The following is an 18,220-nucleotide window of genomic DNA, read 5'->3' on the forward strand; positions in this document are numbered from 1 at the left end:
TGATCTACAACAGGCTAACAAGAGTAACTATAGTTTTCTAATTTAAAACTGTGATGCAATAATTTATGATGAAATAATAGTTTTTGTGATTTAATAATAATTTGGAAAATTACATACTCCTTAAGGACAAAAGTCCTGTTTAGGAGTTACCATCAATTTATGATTAAAACATTGAAGGATATATAAAGATATAAATTAAGACAGAAGTTGCTGAGTTGATATTAAACAATTACAAAAGATTATGAAAATATTAAAAGGAAAATCATTCAGTTTGTAATTAGAAGTCAAAAGGTGATTCACGAAAGCTTTAAGCTTTACGCTTTAAACTATAAGCCCTAGGATAACTTGTCAACTTTAGTCACAATTGAATCAAAAAAACTCAACGTTTTCATACTGAATGAATCAGCACTCAAGTGAAATTCTGAACAAATTTAAACCTAGACAATCTTTCACACAATTTGGCAAAAAATTATAAACTTTTGATGCCATGTAAGTGAAAAATCTACGAAAACACTTCTTCCGGGGTCTAGGAAGTACAAAATTACCCTTGCTTCGAATATCACGGTCAGTTAGTCTATAATTAAGAGTCTTATCTCCAATTCTAAGAAAGAAAAGTTCAAGTATTTAAAACAAGTATAAATGCCTAGAAGGGAGCAAGTTTAAGACACAAAAAACGGGAATGAATGTGTCTTAAGAGGTATTCTACATATTATATGTATAAGATGTTTTTAGCTTATCACTATAGGTCGGATTTTATTAAAATACCCACCACCCCCAACACTGAATTACATATCTTAAATGAGACTCAACCAAAGCTAAGTAAACTATTTTTGAAACACCAGTCGAGCAGAAATCCCAAAGATAATAAAACTTTCTCACGTAACATAATATTTCATTAATTAGATTAAGAATATATATTTCCCATGAATGATTGCTATCAATAGTTACCCCTAGATATTTCATACTACAGACTTTTTCTTTTTTTTGTGACCCTATCCCCCGGGCCGGATCCACAACAAAGCAAAGCACAGCCCAGGGGGTTGTCTACTACTCAAACGGGCCTCCCCGTCCGCCGGCCATATATTTAGTCCGACAGGTCAGCCCGCCGGTTAGATCTTTTCATTGCCTGCCTCTAACCGCTAGGGCGGAGTATCCAAGCCCGACTATGTCATTCCTGTACCCCCCATCTCAGAAGCCGGGACTCGGTCTTGACGCTAATGCCTCTAGTGAGAGAACTTGTGTAGGGCACTCACACCGGGTCTCGGTCTTTTTCGCGAAGGGATGATAGAGTCCCGTCGTACTATCGACTTGATCAATACTATCGCAACTACAGACATTCATTATGTTACACAATTTTTATTATGTCTATCACAGTTATCTATTCTATCACAATTATTATTACGTCTCTTAAAATAATGCCACATTATTAAAAGATTTGTTAAATTTTCCTTTATTGCGTACCTAATTCGACATTATGATGGAAATTCAAATTTGAGAGTAAAATTCTTTTCATTCTTGTTCATACTATGGAAATTGACAAACTGTAAACATTTTTAAGAAAGTTATATTGTTGACAAAATTTTATAATTTTATCCGTATTTTTTTTCTATAAATTTGATAGATGCAGTTCTGGTTTCCCCATTTACATTTTGTTTAAGTATGCTGCAAGTATATTTATTTTTTGAATTTTATTTTATTTTTTTCTGAATGATAGATTAGAACTATTTTGTTCTTATCTAATGCGCATCAGCAAGCCAATTTAAATGTAGACTTTATTCAACCATAGATGTGACACTTTCTCTCTATTCAGCTGAAAGGATAAAGAACAGTTTTAATAACTCACCACCTACACCAATAGGAAAGTTGTATACAAATAAATTTCCGTTATAAGAAACCACGTAAGATTTTTTTATTTAATTTACATAGTTTTTCAGTAACTTTTAAATCTTTAGTAATATTTAAAAAAATTAATTAATTACAACAAAAAAAAAACTGTAACAAACATAAACGTGTCGGATTTAATAGAAGAAGGGTGGTTAGAAAAAATTTTTAGAGTTCAAAAGGATCCAAAAGGAGAAGAAAGAATGCGTTAACCTAATTGATCGGATGAAAGAAGGAAACTGTACAGTGAAAGAATGAAGGAATATTGGAGAGCTAAAAAACTAGCCAGAAGTTACTATTTTCTGTGTTCTTACAGTGACCAGCGTCAAAAAATAAATAAAAGATTTTTTTATTAGCCTATTTAAATGTTTAAATAATATTAACCACTATTTTCTCGGGTCATTATACTTGAAGAAATTACTTTTTAGTGGTATTAAAAAAAGTTAGATTAAATAATTACATAATGATTTAATTGTGGGAAAATCGTGTTGGACGCGTTAATATTAGTTTTTAGAGTTTAGTTAAAAGTATTATGTAAAATTTATGTATGCAATAAAATAAATATTACATATTTGAAAAATGTATTATTTTCATTTATATAATCATATAAAAATCAAATTCTATAAAACTATAATTAATATTTTATTAAATTGAAAGAATAATAAGTGCATAATAGTATTTTTTTTTTTTTACTTCAGTAAAAAAGATAAGTTTTATTTTAACTACATCAATAATTTTTTTTTCTTACTAGAATCTGTTTGGTAATGTGCAAATTAATTTCAATAAAATTTAATACTTTAACGTTATACTAATATTTTGCTGGAAATTTCCTGCTTATAAATACTAACAATTGCCTGTAATTATTTGTTATTATCATGACGGCTGTAATATATGTTACAGTATAATAATAATAATAATAATAATAATAATAATATTAGTATTATTAATTATTAGACACACTTATAATTGATTGCATTTATATGACTTATGTAAGCATGTAATGATCCTTTATTGCAACCCATGAGAACTTTAATTTAAAATGTGTAGGTTACATCGCTGCTAAGCGTGATATAGGAAATTATGAACCTACCTCATTAGAGATCTAGTCCGTCAGATATCCTACAATTTTTTAATTATTATTCTTATAATTTAAAGTAAATAACGGGTACGGTATATTCTAAAAAATTAGTTAATAAATAATAGTAATTTTCTCTATAATGTAATAATTATACCCTAATTATAACTTTAAAATTTAAATAACTTAAAGTTCTGTGTTTTTTATATCAGTTAGCATCATAAATCCCAACAGTAGTAGGTGACCGACCCAATAATATATATTTTTTTTTTTTTTATTATTATAACGACACAGCGACTTTACAACCAATAAGTAAACATAGAACACTAAGAAAATAGGATGTATTTGAATTAATATTGAGTTGCCACAGAACCAGCGGCTTGGAATAGATGAGCACTCCGTACGGCAAGACCATAAAGTCCACCTAATTGAAGCGATAAGACAAACCAAAAATATTGTTCCTCGGCAATCTTGAAAAATGACTGATCATGTTATCTAACAAATTGACCGCCAGATAATTCAGGTGCTGATCCAAACGTTTTTGTTTTGATTCCGTAGGCTGATTGAATGGTTCGCAAGTAAGATCATTATATATAAGGTTATTACTTATGTACCAGGGAATGTTGAGCATTTTCCGCAGTGTTTTTGTTTGATAGCGTTCAAGTATGGCAATACTGGAGTTGCACGCTGTAACCCACAATTCAAGACCGTAAGTCCAAATTGGTTTCAAAACGGATTTATAAATCAATAATTTACTTTCTGCTGAAAGCCAAGATCTATGTCCTGTCAGTCAGTACATGTGTTTAAACTTGAGATCCAACTGTTTCCGCTTAGAAGTGATATGTTTCGCCAAAGTAAGTCGTCGATCAAGATGAAAAACCAAATATTTACATCTTGAGATTTCGGAATCTGAATATAGAAGATAGAAACAGGAGGACAATGTTCCTTACGAAGGATAAACGTGACGTGCTTTGATTTTGTTTCGTTTATTTTTATTTTCCAATATGTAAGCCACGATTTCAGGAGAGTGATATATTCTTGAATAAAAACGAGACGAAGTAGTCGGATTTTCGTGGATAGCAAAATTGCAGTATCGTCAGCCTTGAAATCCGTCAAAACCTCTGAAAATTGACAAATTATACTTTTGTCTGGTACAAGGTATTCTTGAAAAATTACAAGAAGGAAATTTTTTTTCTAGCTTCTGAAATGCAGAAATTATTTAGTCATCTTTACATTTTAACGGAAGAAACTGGCCGTATGATGAAAATCATTAGTTTTAGAGATATGAAGCAAATTTGAAGTTATTTTTTCCACATATATCAAACCCAGTTACAGAACAGGAATTATAAGACTGTAATTACACATTTCTTTATGTTAGAAAGCCTTATACATGCCAACCTAACTTTACTTTTTTTAAATATTTTTAACATCAATAAATTAATATAATCCACCTTACCATCACGTTAATATGTTCTCTAGATTTTCGGCTTACTTGGAAGCCATTATAAGGAGTTAAAATTAATGCACTGAAGTCAAAGTTTAAAAATCATAGTTAAAATTTAAAAACAGTCATGACTGTTTTTAAATTGTTGTTTTTATATGAATTGTTTATTTATTTAACATATCAGCGGTACCATGTTTGATAAATTAATTTTTTTAAATCGTTGCATAAGAAGATTTTTTGATTTAAATAACATTTAAAAGAAAGAGAAAGATATTTTGTATGTTACACGTAATTCTTATTGTTTATGACAGCAGACATTAAAACCAGTCTTAAGGTCAAATTACAAGGATTGCAATTTTTATATCTTCCAGGAAAAAGTCAGTCATATCACCAAGATCAGCAGTTTATTTATAAACCGGACTCGCAAATTACAAATCAACCACAATCGAGATGCTAAACTCAACAAACATCCGTTCCCTGCTGCTGATCCCAATGAGTCACCGATGAGTATCCTGGTTTTCAAGACCTATTCAGAAACCTTAATATAGCATAATCTTAACTTAGATATCATAGTCAATTTTATCTGCACACATTTAGTACACAATAAATATTACATATTTCGTAAATACAATACATGTTTACGTAACATACAGGATTCAAAATCATACATGTATGTGATTTGTATGATATACCATGATTTTACGAAAACAATGTACATAAAAATGTTTTAAATTATATTTCCTTTAATAAAATTTCTTTTGAGTACTTGAATATTGCTATCGACATTTAAAATAATTTTAAAACATTCCTCGTATATATTCGTAGAAACCTGCGTCATATATCTGGTTAATGATATCGTCAATATTCTATATAACTTTCCTTTTAGAATGTTTTCAAGCGAGATAAAAGAAAAAAAAATCACGACCAAGGCGGGAGAATATACTGGATGCTCCAAAGTCTTTACATTTTATCGTTCTAGGTACTTGATCACAATGAATATGCTGTCGCAATGTTATGAGAATGTCAGCCGTATTATTATCCATTTTCAAAATGTTTCCTTTTGATTACAACCGATAGACAACGAAAGATATCGATTAACATTTTCTGGTTCACTATTTTCCTTTCTTGAATGAATTCTCCAATTCAAAATTCTTTATTTTTTCTCTTGTCAAAATAAGTTTTTCCAAAAAGATAGTGTCGATAACCATTCCGATGACTAGTGTTTTGTCTGCTGATCGTAGATCGTAAAAAAAAACCCATCTTATATTCTCCTAATTTATTTAAGAAAATGTATTATGAAGAATATTTTGTTACTGATATTACTACTTCTGTCTTTAATTCATTAAGTTGTAATTCTGTCAATTCGAACATGTACGAGTACAGTAAAATGTTTTAAAAAGTTTTCATGGGTTGTTGAACCCATTTCAAACACTATCATGATCATTATCATTTATACTAACACAAGCTTTCATGAGAAAGCTTGTGCTTTTATAATTTGTGATTTTATTTATTTCTGTTTCCCATAAGTTGAAAAAAAAATTTACGTTTCTACTATTTTAGTTGCAGAAAATTAAAAGTATGATCATGTTACTACAAAAAAGTTACAAAAAAAATTTGTTACTATTGCTTGAGTGAAAACAAGACCATTACGCTGATCAGATTTTGATATCACAAACGCTACCAATTTATGAAATAATTTTCCTGTCACAAATCTTATTTTAAACAAAGGAAAATTTATTCGAAGCCTCTTTGTGTATATGTTACCGTGAAAGACGGAATTTAGAGAATGTTAATATATTCTCCGATGAATATCGACACATACCAAATACGTCGGTGAAAGGCCAAAATATTTGCTTATTCGGACCTTCGCCGGTATATGTCGACAAACACGGATAATCTCTGGTGGGGGTCGAAAATATAACTAAAATATTTTTAAAAATCACCAAACACCAATCTCTAAAGTAAATAGATACGAGAAACCCCCGTATAAAAAGGAAATTTAAATTTAAGCCAAACATAACGTACGTTCACTTCGTTCGCTAACCTCGTCTAATTAACGGTTAAATATACAAATTATCTATGTATATTATTCTTTAACATTGGAGTCAATTAATCAAATTCACCGCATTCAGCATGCACTGATGATGAAAGTTGAATAAAAATATTTTTAATAAAAAAAAATTGAACAAAGGGCGAATCATCTGACCATTTATTTGTATCGCTATCGTTCATTCATGCAGTTAACATTTTATAACCCATCGAGTTGGTCTAGTGGTGAACGCGTCTTCCCAAATCAGCGGATTTGGAAGTTAGAGTTCCAGCGTTCAAGTCCTAGTAAAGACAGTTACTTTTATACAGATTTGAATTCTAGATCATGAATACCGGTGTTCTTTGGTGGTGGGTTTTAATTAACCACACATCTCAGGGAATGGTCGAACTGAGACTGTGCAAGACTAGATTCATTTATACTCATACATATCATTCTCATTCATCCTCTGAAGTAATAACTGAACGGTAATTCCCGGAGGCTTAACAGGAAAAAGAAAGTTAACATATTCTGCGTATCTTATTTTCCCTTTCAATTTATAAAATTTTGGACACTTGATTAAATGTTTTTATAAATACTTTTTAAATAAATTTTTTTATGTATGCCCACCTGAGCATATTTATGTTTGTCGACGTATGCCGGCGAAGGTTCGAATAAGCAAATATTTCGGTCTTTTACCGACGTATTTGGTACGTGTCGACATTCACCGGAGAATATCGACATTTGCAGGATATTGGTCTTTCACAGTAATGCATATGTAGTATTATTTATATACACAGTAATATATATATATATATATATATATATATATATATATATTTCATACAATACACGCGCGCGCGCAATTATTACAAGCCTATTCGTCTATATTAAATGAACATTTAACTTTTATCTTACAAATATGATACTTCTTAGTGAATTCAGATTTTTTTGATTTTTTTATTTGCTACAGCAACGCTGAAAAAATAAAGTAAATTCCAAATAGTATGAGAGCACTTGATTTAACTTATCTTAAAGATGTGGAGAATAATAGCGACTGTGAGAATACAGAATCAGTGCTGTTATTCTTTTCTTTGATTACATATTAACGAACATAATTGGGCACCAATTTAGATTTATATTGAATACTTTATTCATATACAATAAAAGAAGTGAAGTGATTACTTACTATTTGAAATTTAGCGTACTTCCTTGCCAATAAATTTGTTTTATTTATACTTCATTACATGTTTTTTTTTTCAAGTTGGTTGTTTTAAATCTTCATTTCTGATAATAAGATGATATAATCATAATTACGAAGTAAGTTTTCCGTACTAGAATCAAATTATATGAAAATAATTATTCATACTTGTAGTATATTTAATAATACACATTACATAATTTTTTTTTCCGCAGTAAAAATGTTTTTCTTTTTTTTCATTTAAAAATTAAATGAAATACATTTATATATAAATGTAATGAATTTTAGATTTAAATAATATTTAATTAGATGAATATAATTTCCGAGAAACATGCCAATAAAATTTGATGGTTTGTTCTAAAGTAGAAAAGACTTGTATTTAATTTAATAGTCGAAATGCTATGATATTAAGAAATAACAATGTTTACATAATCTAAAAATTATATACATTTTTATTATTAACTTTAAATATAAAGTTCATATTTGTATTCGAGTTGTTTTATTTATATTTTTTATGTTTTCAAATAAATAGGTTTCTCAACTGCAAAACCTAAAGTATTATTTAAAAACATGTGGGTTCATTAAAAATATGTAAAAAGGGATACTTTCTTTATATTTTAGTACATTAAAATAAAACTGTTAGCTGAGTAGAGCTACTAATATACAGTGATAGGCTGTGCGAGTGTACAGTGGATTTGGAATCGACTCCTTTTTAAACTTTTAACGATTGTTATCAAAGGTTCTATTTCAAAAATTCTCTAAATATTGTTTTAAATATTAAATTATAATAAATAAGTATTAATTTAGTATTCACGTGAAACATTGACTTTAAATAATTTTTAAAACGATGACTTTAAATTATGTACATTCCGAGATAATAAAATTCAAAGGTGAGTCAAAGGTGTAACTTAATGTCACTATTTTACAAATTTTAAAGGTTATTTCCTACATATATTACTTTCATCACGACCAATTGCACTTTTATTGTTCTAAGTTTTTTCCTGTTTAGCCTTCGGGAATTACCGTTTAGGTATTATTTCAGAGGATGAAAAGGATGATATATGAGTGTAAATGAAGTGCAGTCTTGTACAGTTCGACCATTCCTGAGGTGTGTGGTTAATTGAAACCCAACCATCAAAGAACACCCGGTATCCACGACCTAGTATTCAAATCCGTATAAAATTAGCTTCCTTTACTAGGACTTGAACGCTGCAATTCTCGACTTCCAAATCAGCTGATTTGGGAAGATGCGTTCACCATTAGACCAACCCGGTGAGTTATTGTTCTACTTTGACTTCACTTAACCAATATTTCAAATTTGATGAAAATCTGAGCCAAAACGTGATCTCAAGGTAGTCTAAAGTTACCTTTATCTTGGCATAAAGACCGAGTCCCGGCTCCCAGAGTGGGGACCCAGGGACGGCGTGGCCGAGCCTGGTGGACCTACATTGGGGGTTTGAGCCGGGCGCAAAATAAGATCCGACCGGCGGGCCTAGACGTAGAGGCCCGTTAGAGTAAAGGACACTCCCCTGGACTGCGTAGTACTTAACTGCAGGATCCGGCCCGCGTTAGAAGGTAAAAAAAAAAAGAAAAAAGTTATTTTTATCAATTTCAACTGGCCGAATTTTGTCATAATGTTCTTGCAAGTACTAATTTTGCCTTTATTTTTTTATTTCTACAAATGTAAAATATGCCTCATTAGATAAAAACAATAACGTAATTTATATATTGCTTAAGATAAACTCATTCTTAAGTAGAATTTTATAAATACAAATTAAATGAGTAATTTGAAGTATGATATGAAAATGTAATGATGGATTACATTGACCTCGCCTACGATTTTGATTTAGCCATTAGTGAAATTATTTTCCCTTTGGATGATGATACTATAAATTTACAGATTATGTCCATCCAAAATCTCTTCTTCTTCTTCTTCGAATATATCTATCTCTTCATCTCTTCTGGATAACACAATTAGATTACTGAAACCTTTTGAATCGATAAAGTTAAACAGCAAGGCAGTTACATACGGTAGCTAATCTAATTATAACTGTTGACTTTCTAGATTGGCTTCTATTATCTTCTAATTAGTGAAAAAACAAATGTAAAAATATTTCCTGTTGTCCGATAGGGAAATATTTTTACTATTTTACAATTTTCTTACAGTCACAATTTATTCACAATTCTCTTGAACGCTTTTTTCCCTCTGCAGTGGATGTATATTAGTTTCAACTTTAGTTGAACACCACATTTCTTGATGTATCCTGGTAACACTGGATGCAACCAGAAGTGGTGGTAACTTTGGTCTACTACTTAGAGAAAATATAAAAAATCCTTGTTCCTAAAAGTTCCAGAATAATCCCAAAATCTAATATCCCGATGATGACAGTAGCAAGTATTTTTTGTATACATCTAGCCTATTATTATGGAATGCAGGAAACTATTCGCAGAAATAAAAATCATAGTTGTAATGCCTAAGAAAAATATTATGTTTTTCATAATGGAAATAAATTTTTGTCAAACTAAATTAAAGTATTTCTTCCATCCTTACATGCATATAACGAAAATATAATACGTCTTTTGATGGATTACGATAATGTATGATTGAAAAAATTTGCAATAAAGGAAATTAATAAAAAATTAATAAAGTGAATAAATTAGAAGTTCTCAAGTTAGTTGTTCAAAAATACAAACTTACCAGAATTATTATATTTCTTATAAGCTACCAACTAATAATCTTGATGTCAAATGTATTGCTATCGCAAGAAAAACTAATTTTATTGGTGATTTTAATGTCCATTGACGACTGTCGAGGTGTAATGGAACTAATGCTCTGTAAAACTTTCGAAAATTTCATCAAAAATAAACAGCTGTATTGTTATTTACAGTAGTAGAAATTCCAGTAAAATTTTACACTATTTAAGTTCCCAAACCAATCTAGTTCTTTAAAAACCTTGAAATATTTTCAATAATATCTGCAGAAGAGTTAGTGATGACCGCAGCTCAGGTCCCAGAATACGGATATGTTTTAGGAAATGAAAAGTATTCATTTCCTAAAACATTAACAAATTCCACGATTCAAGTGTAAAAAAAAAATTAAAATTTTCAGTAAGCAATAACTTTCAGGTAAAACAAAAAATCTTCATATCGAAAGGGATTTTAGGTAAATTTAATAATTTGTTTTACATATAATTCAATTCCCTTGTTTGTTTATCTTTAGATTCTTACAGGGAACCTAGGCTAAAACAAACCTTTCGATCTCCTCATTTAACAAAAAGGTTTATGATCTTAAGAATAAGCTGATTAATTAATGAATCCGATGATATTTTGGACTGGAGAATAAAGACTTCAATCGGAAAGTAAAAAATATATAAAGTAATAGTCTAAAAAAAACTATTGAGCTTTTTGCACACGAGATAGCGTTACCGTGTTCAGGCAAAAGTCGAGGAATACCAACAACATGTAAGCAGTCATGACATCACCAGTGATCTAAACATCCATCACTAAAGAGTGTTAAACCATTTGGAGAAAGTTGGCAACAAATAGAAACTCGACGTTTGGGTAACACAAGATCAGCTCAGAAAAATTTACTCGTTCGAATTTCTATCTACGAATTCCTACTGAAGCGTAACAAAATCGAACCATTTCTTAAGTAGTTGATCACAAGTGATGAAAAGCGGATAATCTTCGACAAATATATACGAAAAAAATTGTGGTCGAATCGAGGAGAAGCTCCATAGTCTGTGGTAAAGCTCACACTGATGCCAAAGAAGGTTGTGCTGTGCGGTTGGTGGGATTGGCAGACCATCGTGCATCGTCAGCGCTACCGCCAGGCAGAACGATAGGCTCAGATCTCGTATTGTTGACAATTAGCGCGATTGCACCTATTAATTCAAAAGAAACGGGCTGAACTTGACAGAAAGGGTGTGGTATACCATACTGGCAACGCCAGACCACATACATCTTTAACGACCGGTCAGAAATTGAGAGAACTTGACTGGGAGGTTTTAATGCATCCACCTGTAGCGCGTACCTGGCATCATCAGATATCATTTGTTTCGGTCTCTGCAGAATTCCCTGAATGGTGTTAAGTTAGTTTCAAAAGAGGCCTGTGAAAACCACATGTGATAATATTTTTACCAGAAACCACAGAAATTCTATAGCGACGGGAATTTGGTATTGCCGAAAAAATGGCAGATAGTTATCGAAAAAAATAGTGCATATGTGGTCTCATAATTTTATTTTCCAATAATAATAAATTTATCCTCAATTTTAGCCTCCAAATGATCAATAGTTTTATAGAACCTAACATATTATTTTATTTTATGACTTCCTTTATATAAAAAAATTTCGTTTCAGAAATTTTAAAACTCGAGACAAACTTTCTTTTTTAATTTCCAGAATAAAAGTATCTCGACCGAAATACTTGTACAAGTTTTCTAGGTAAGGAACCTACAAGGGTTCTTTAAACAGACAAATGACCAAATTAATTACAAAGACAACATATGAAAACATTATTAATGAATATGTATATTTTTGTTTGGCCGTGAATATAACTTTTAACTGATGACACTTTTTTTATAGACTTTTACACTTCATAAAATTCTAATATTAATTGATTATAAACGTATATTTTGAACATGGATAAGGCGTGTAAAATTATTAAAAATAATTATTGCCAAGAAATAAATTGAAAAAATTTACTAATTATGAATTATGAATTTTATGATTTGTTTACCTGTAGGGTAAACAAGTCATAAAAATATCAGTAATTTTTTGGGGGGAAATTAGAAAATTCAAGTCATGGAAGTTAAGTTAGTCTCTACTATCAAACGGCTGCATCTTTAAAATGCAAATTATAATTAAAATAAACTATTCGCTCGCAGTATAATTTATATGCTATTTTAACAGCTTAATTTGCGTGTAGGTATGTTTAAAGTAAAGCTATAAATACTTATTTTTAATCGCTGCATAATGTTTTTTTTTTTTTAACACTCACGTCGCTGTCGCTGTATTATTAATTGTAGCCATGTACAAAGTTGTTTCTTTAATTTATTTTCAATTTACAGTAACATACATATATGTATTTCGATAGGAGAGAAGGTAAATGTACTTTATATAGATAATAAAACTGGTTTCTTGGCAGATGCGCCCACTTATCAACATTTTAGATTTTGTAAATATGCCCAAGCCAAAATAGCATTACCAAGTCTCTAGATTGACTAATATTATTATTACATAATCGATCATGATTAATTTTTTCATTATTTTTTTTTTTACTGAAAATATGGCAGGATTTACATTTAAAATTAATGCATTAAGCTGATAAGCCTGAATGGAAAGTATATTTTTATATAGTATGAATGATTGAGGATTGTCTAAAATTCTTCTCTGTCTCTGGATTATTTTTAATTTTATTTTTATTTTTATAAAATAAAGTTTAATATAATTTCATGTAATATATTAACAAGTTATTTATTTATAATATATATGTTGCATTACTTCATATTATAATTACATAACAGTTATAATTTAATTTTATTTAAAGAATTAGGATTTTTTTCCAGGTAATTCCAGTAAGTGTCTTTCACTATCTAAAAGCCTATTTTTAGCCTATTTTTTAGCCTAAAAGCCTATTTTTTTTTATTAATTATTATAATAATTAATAGTTTTTCTCTATCTTTTTACTCCTGGCTCTATTCACCTCTGTAAAATTTTAATAATAAAATAGATAAAAGACTTAGCTATTAAAAACAAACTAAGCTATAAAATATATCTTTTGTTCTTCCCTGTTAATATATTTCCTTAATAATAAATCACTATTTTCCATTTTATTCCCCTTCTTTCATATACCAGGAGAAAAGAATTCGTGATGGGGGTGTTATTTTGTTATAATATTTCTTGGATGAGGTTTACAGAGTTGATTTATAAATTTAAACAAGGATATTTTAGGACCAATGGGGTCTTGCTTAATACAGCTGAACAAGATTGTATTTGGACACATGGACAGATCTGAATCACGCCTGCTCTATTAGCAATACTATTTCAATTGCAGGTCGTATTCTCATGATTCTTTTAAACAGTGTTCATTCGTGAAAATTCAGTTGGAATTTTATTTCTTGTGTAAAAACAAAGTAAATGGAACAATTCTCTATCAAAATTAAATTTTCCATTATGGAAAATCCTTCTAATTTTGAAACCTAAAGAAGATTACCAGGTTTGACCTTAAGAATTTTTTCGTTAATAATCAAACGGTATTTATCGAAACAAAAAGAAATGAAATTAATATAAAAAAGAAATAATTTTTTTTTTTTACAACAAACATTCATAATAAACAATAAATTAATTAGCCTTCTTATTTAGTTACCTCTAGTTTAACGTATTAAAAAGACGCACTCACGTCAGTAAAACTTCTCGATCGGCTTAGTAAAAGATGACGTCCAACTAAAAAGCTATATTATTCTGAGCCAGGAAGTTGTTTTTTTTAAGTATGAGAATTTTGTGATCTTCAAGGAATAGTTCGTGTAGAAAATAAAAATTTTTCTATTATATTTGACCTTAGTTTTATTTTTTCGTAAATTTCTTACACGTAATGTGAATTTTGAAAATAGTTAAAAACTTATAAAAAACCAGTTGGTAGTAACCATGTCATATCCTTAACACTACATTACAGAATATCGACGAATGTTACAAAACTATTAATTGTGTACGCTTATTTTATATATATATATATATATATATATATACGTATTAAATAGGGTTTATTAAAGTAAAAACTAAAAAAATAGTAATAGCATTTTTATTCAAATTCATTTCAGCTAGTTTACCGTATTTTCATATCAGTATTAATGTATATAAATGACGCAGGTCACGTCTGACTATGTTTAACTTCTGTGGATAATCTATTACTGAACATTATACCTATTACAATATAATTATAATGGTAACTATAACATATTACCTATTACTGAACATAAATATTCTTTCAAGTGTTTTGCTCAATCAATTTGTTCAAGTAAACATCTACGTAATATAAATTTGTTCTTTCTAATAATGATAAACGATGAAATTAAATGAACAAATATTAATCAAGCTTTATTATCTGTAATAAGAAAACACATAACTTAACACTAATAACACAAATCTAATTAATGACTACTGGAATCTAATTAATTTCTACTGTCGCTCATCAATATAAATATAAATTTAGGTATTATATTTTTATTTTTTTAAATTAAAATTATAATTTTTTTTTTTTAAATAATGAAAATGAACAACAGTTAACAATTAGCTTAGTACCATATGCATCCAAATTACTAACCTCAATAATGTTAAGAAGGATTAAGGAAAAAATAGAAGAATTGCTTACTGATTACCAATTCCGGTTCACAAAAAAACACGGAAAAAGTATTCTATAATTGCATATTTTCACTGAAAAGAGATTAATGAAAAATAAAGACACATATCTAGTTTACATAGACCTAGAAAAAGCTTTTGAGAAATTGAATTGGACAAGCTTTTTGTGATTCTGAAGGTAGTTGGTGAGAAGACATATATATAGTTTTTACGTTGGTGAAACGGTAGTGAGAGGATGTGGAAAACATCATGCAAGTCGGTAAAGGTGTACGGTAAGGCTGCACATTATACGCCTGTTCGTTCAGTGGTTACATACAGAAAGAGCTGAATGAGGTAAGAGAGAGATTGTGGGAATTGGAAGAAGTAAAGTTACAAGGAGAAAGAGTAGATATGGTGAGATTTGCTATTGGCAGAGAACGATCAACATCTAATTGCAAAATTGGAACTTACAGGAAGACCAAGGCTCAAGTATATTGACCAGATATACTTTCCATTCCCATTTATAAACAGTACCATATCCCATTTTTTGGAAAGAAATGAGATATGGTATTATTTTTAATTATTCTAGTTCTAATTATCATTTATTTTTAATTATTCTTACCAGCTATTATGAATAAAAATGTGGTTTATTTGAAATTAATTTGAGTTTATTTGAAAGCGGCCATTTTATTCCTATAAATCCTAAAAGGTTGAAATTTTAACAGAACATCTTTAGAACCTTCGTTAAAACGACTTTAAAGTTTCAATGGTGGGGTTATGCGCGAGTTATACTAAATCAAAAGCCTTCTTGTATACAATATATTACAACTTCAGTGCCACGTAGTATTTCAATTTCAATTTCAAATTATATGGCATAACTTCAAAGACATTAATTGTAGAGGAGAATGTCCTCTACATTTTTTGTTTGAAAAACTTTTCTCTAAAGTGCATAGTTCAGAGAAAAACGCATTTCAAAAACTATTTGTTTTTCGAAAATCTATGGGAGGGGGATGTTAAAAATCTGGAGTTAAGCTTCCCTCATCACCTCTAACGCATGGACAAAAGATCAATCGGTAGGTAAGGATTTTCAAATACAGCCTATTTTGATGACAAATTGCCTCTACTATTTGATATTTTTTAAGTAAAAGAAAGTGTTATAAACAATTAAATTTGAAATAAATAATCAAACAGAAATTGTGTATCTATCAACTGTAACCAAAAACCCCGTTGCTAATTATCTCGAAACAGCCAGCCGTGGCTCGAGTGGTAGTGTTTAGGCCTTTCATCCGGAGGTCCCTGGTTCGAATCCCGAACAGACATGGTGTTTTCACACGCTAAAAAGATTGTCATTAATCTCATGCTTTGAAGCAATACCGAACGGTGGTCCCGGAGATTAGTAATATATATATATATATTTCGGAACAACATTGGTTGTTTCGAACATATGTTATGCTATCATAACCACATTGGTTAAAAACTAATTTGGTTCAGTAAAGCAGGATGTTATAATTCAATTAACGAAATATATAACTTTATTAAAATCAATTCTCTAATTATGTTTTAAACATTATATTTGTTATGTAAAATTAAATTATTTGTAAAATTCAGTTAAATATGAATAGTTATAAACTTGAAAATCAGTTAACATTAATATATATATATTTCTTTGTTATGTAAAAGCAAGGAACGAAATTCATAAATAGTAACACTGAAACCACACAACTAAGTATTCGTTTTTTTTTTGTTCTAACCACCGTTATGCATTGCTTCAGATGATGATATGAGTGATTTATAGCGTATGAAAATGCCATGCCTGACCGGGATTCCAACTCGGAACCACCGGCTTAAAGTCCGAGACGTTACCACTCGCGCCACGGAGGCCGGCAAACACATTCGTTAGGAGCCGAATAAAAACACTACTTACCAATATGGCGTTGTGTGTCAAACCAATTTTAAACGGACTATAATTACTTTTAATACTCGAAACCCTTTGCAATGATTGAACATTAACTTAAACCTTTTCAAAAATTATTCCTTTTGAACTAAGCCAGATTTTGATATCATTGTTTTTATATAACACGGCTAGAATTCTTTTCGTTTAATGATAAGAAGCGTTGTCGAAGACAATAACCGAATTCTCTTCCAAAGGACATAATACACCGGTAAACTATTTCTAAATAATTCAAATTCGTGTAATTTTTTTACGAATCGCGTTTTTATTAAAATCTCACCTTTTTCTAAATTGACATGCGGGGTTTTATTTTCTTTGGAGACCGTAATTCATTAGTAGATTCATACTCGAGAATCACGTTGTACACTGAAGCAGCACAACTTCTACTTAGGTTAGCAGTTTATTAACATCTGAAATCAACGCCGTTTGATTATTCTGTAATTTGTAAGCATTACTCTGCTTTTGTAAGCATTTAAAATGATGTGTTTTTTCGCACGACTTAAGGGCTTTTTTTCGCAGCCCACAAAACTTTATATATAAAAATGTTAAGTTCATTTGTGTACGCTTCAAAAACTCAAAATGTTCTTCACCGATTGAACTCAAATTTTAGCACGATATAAAACCCACATCAAAGATTGTTTTGATCTATTTTTGCCGCGATCTATTTTTACCGCGAGAAAACAGTTTTTTTAACGGTCAGCTGTGTACCAGTGACCGCGCCATCTGCCGGAAGCGAGGGGGACACTCGCCATACTAGCTAACGACAACCGCAGTCACATGTGAAACAATACCTGTTCCCAATTACATTGTTTATTAACAAAAAAAAAAAAAAAAACGTATCCACTTGCATCTGATTCAGATTATTATACAATCTGAATTAAATATTCACTTTAATCGAGGTACTTTTGTGTGATCGTGTCGTGATTGAGCTGCGCCTCTCACCATGCTCTGAATTTATTAGAAAACGACCAACAGTGGGATATATGTATTAATGACGCGTGCAACACTGCACATCCAAACCAAATTCGCGCATTATTCACAATTATATTGACCACTTGCTTCCCTTCATCTCCCACAGAGTTATGGGAAAGATATCGATCGCATATGGCTGAGGATATTTTGCATAGAGTACGCCTAGAAAATACCAATATGACCATGGAATTTACAGAAGGCATTTACAACGAAGCATTGATAAATATTGAAGATATTTATCAAGTGCTTAGCTATTGCAAATAAAGTTCTTAGTCAATTGGGAATGCCAGCACCCACCCGAGCTGCGATTGCTTCATTTGATGTGGATTTACGCC

At 30.2% G+C, this 18,220-nt stretch overlaps 1 long non-coding RNA gene across 1 annotated transcript; it reads right to left on the reverse strand.

Annotated features, from left to right (window-relative positions):
- Window positions 1-1,545: 1,545 nt before the first annotated feature.
- On the reverse strand, window positions 1,546-14,303 carry LOC142331730 (uncharacterized). The gene is made up of 3 exons (XR_012758070.1): window positions 13,995-14,303; window positions 7,616-7,760; window positions 1,546-1,810 (listed from the first exon to the last, which is right to left on the reverse strand). It is a non-coding gene; the product is annotated as an uncharacterized LOC142331730 (long non-coding RNA).
- Window positions 14,304-18,220: the final 3,917 nt, after the last annotated feature.

The sequence above is a fragment of the Lycorma delicatula genome, chromosome 10 (genome assembly GCF_047948215.1).
Source record: "Lycorma delicatula isolate Av1 chromosome 10, ASM4794821v1, whole genome shotgun sequence".
NCBI lineage: Eukaryota > Metazoa > Arthropoda > Insecta > Hemiptera > Fulgoridae > Lycorma > Lycorma delicatula.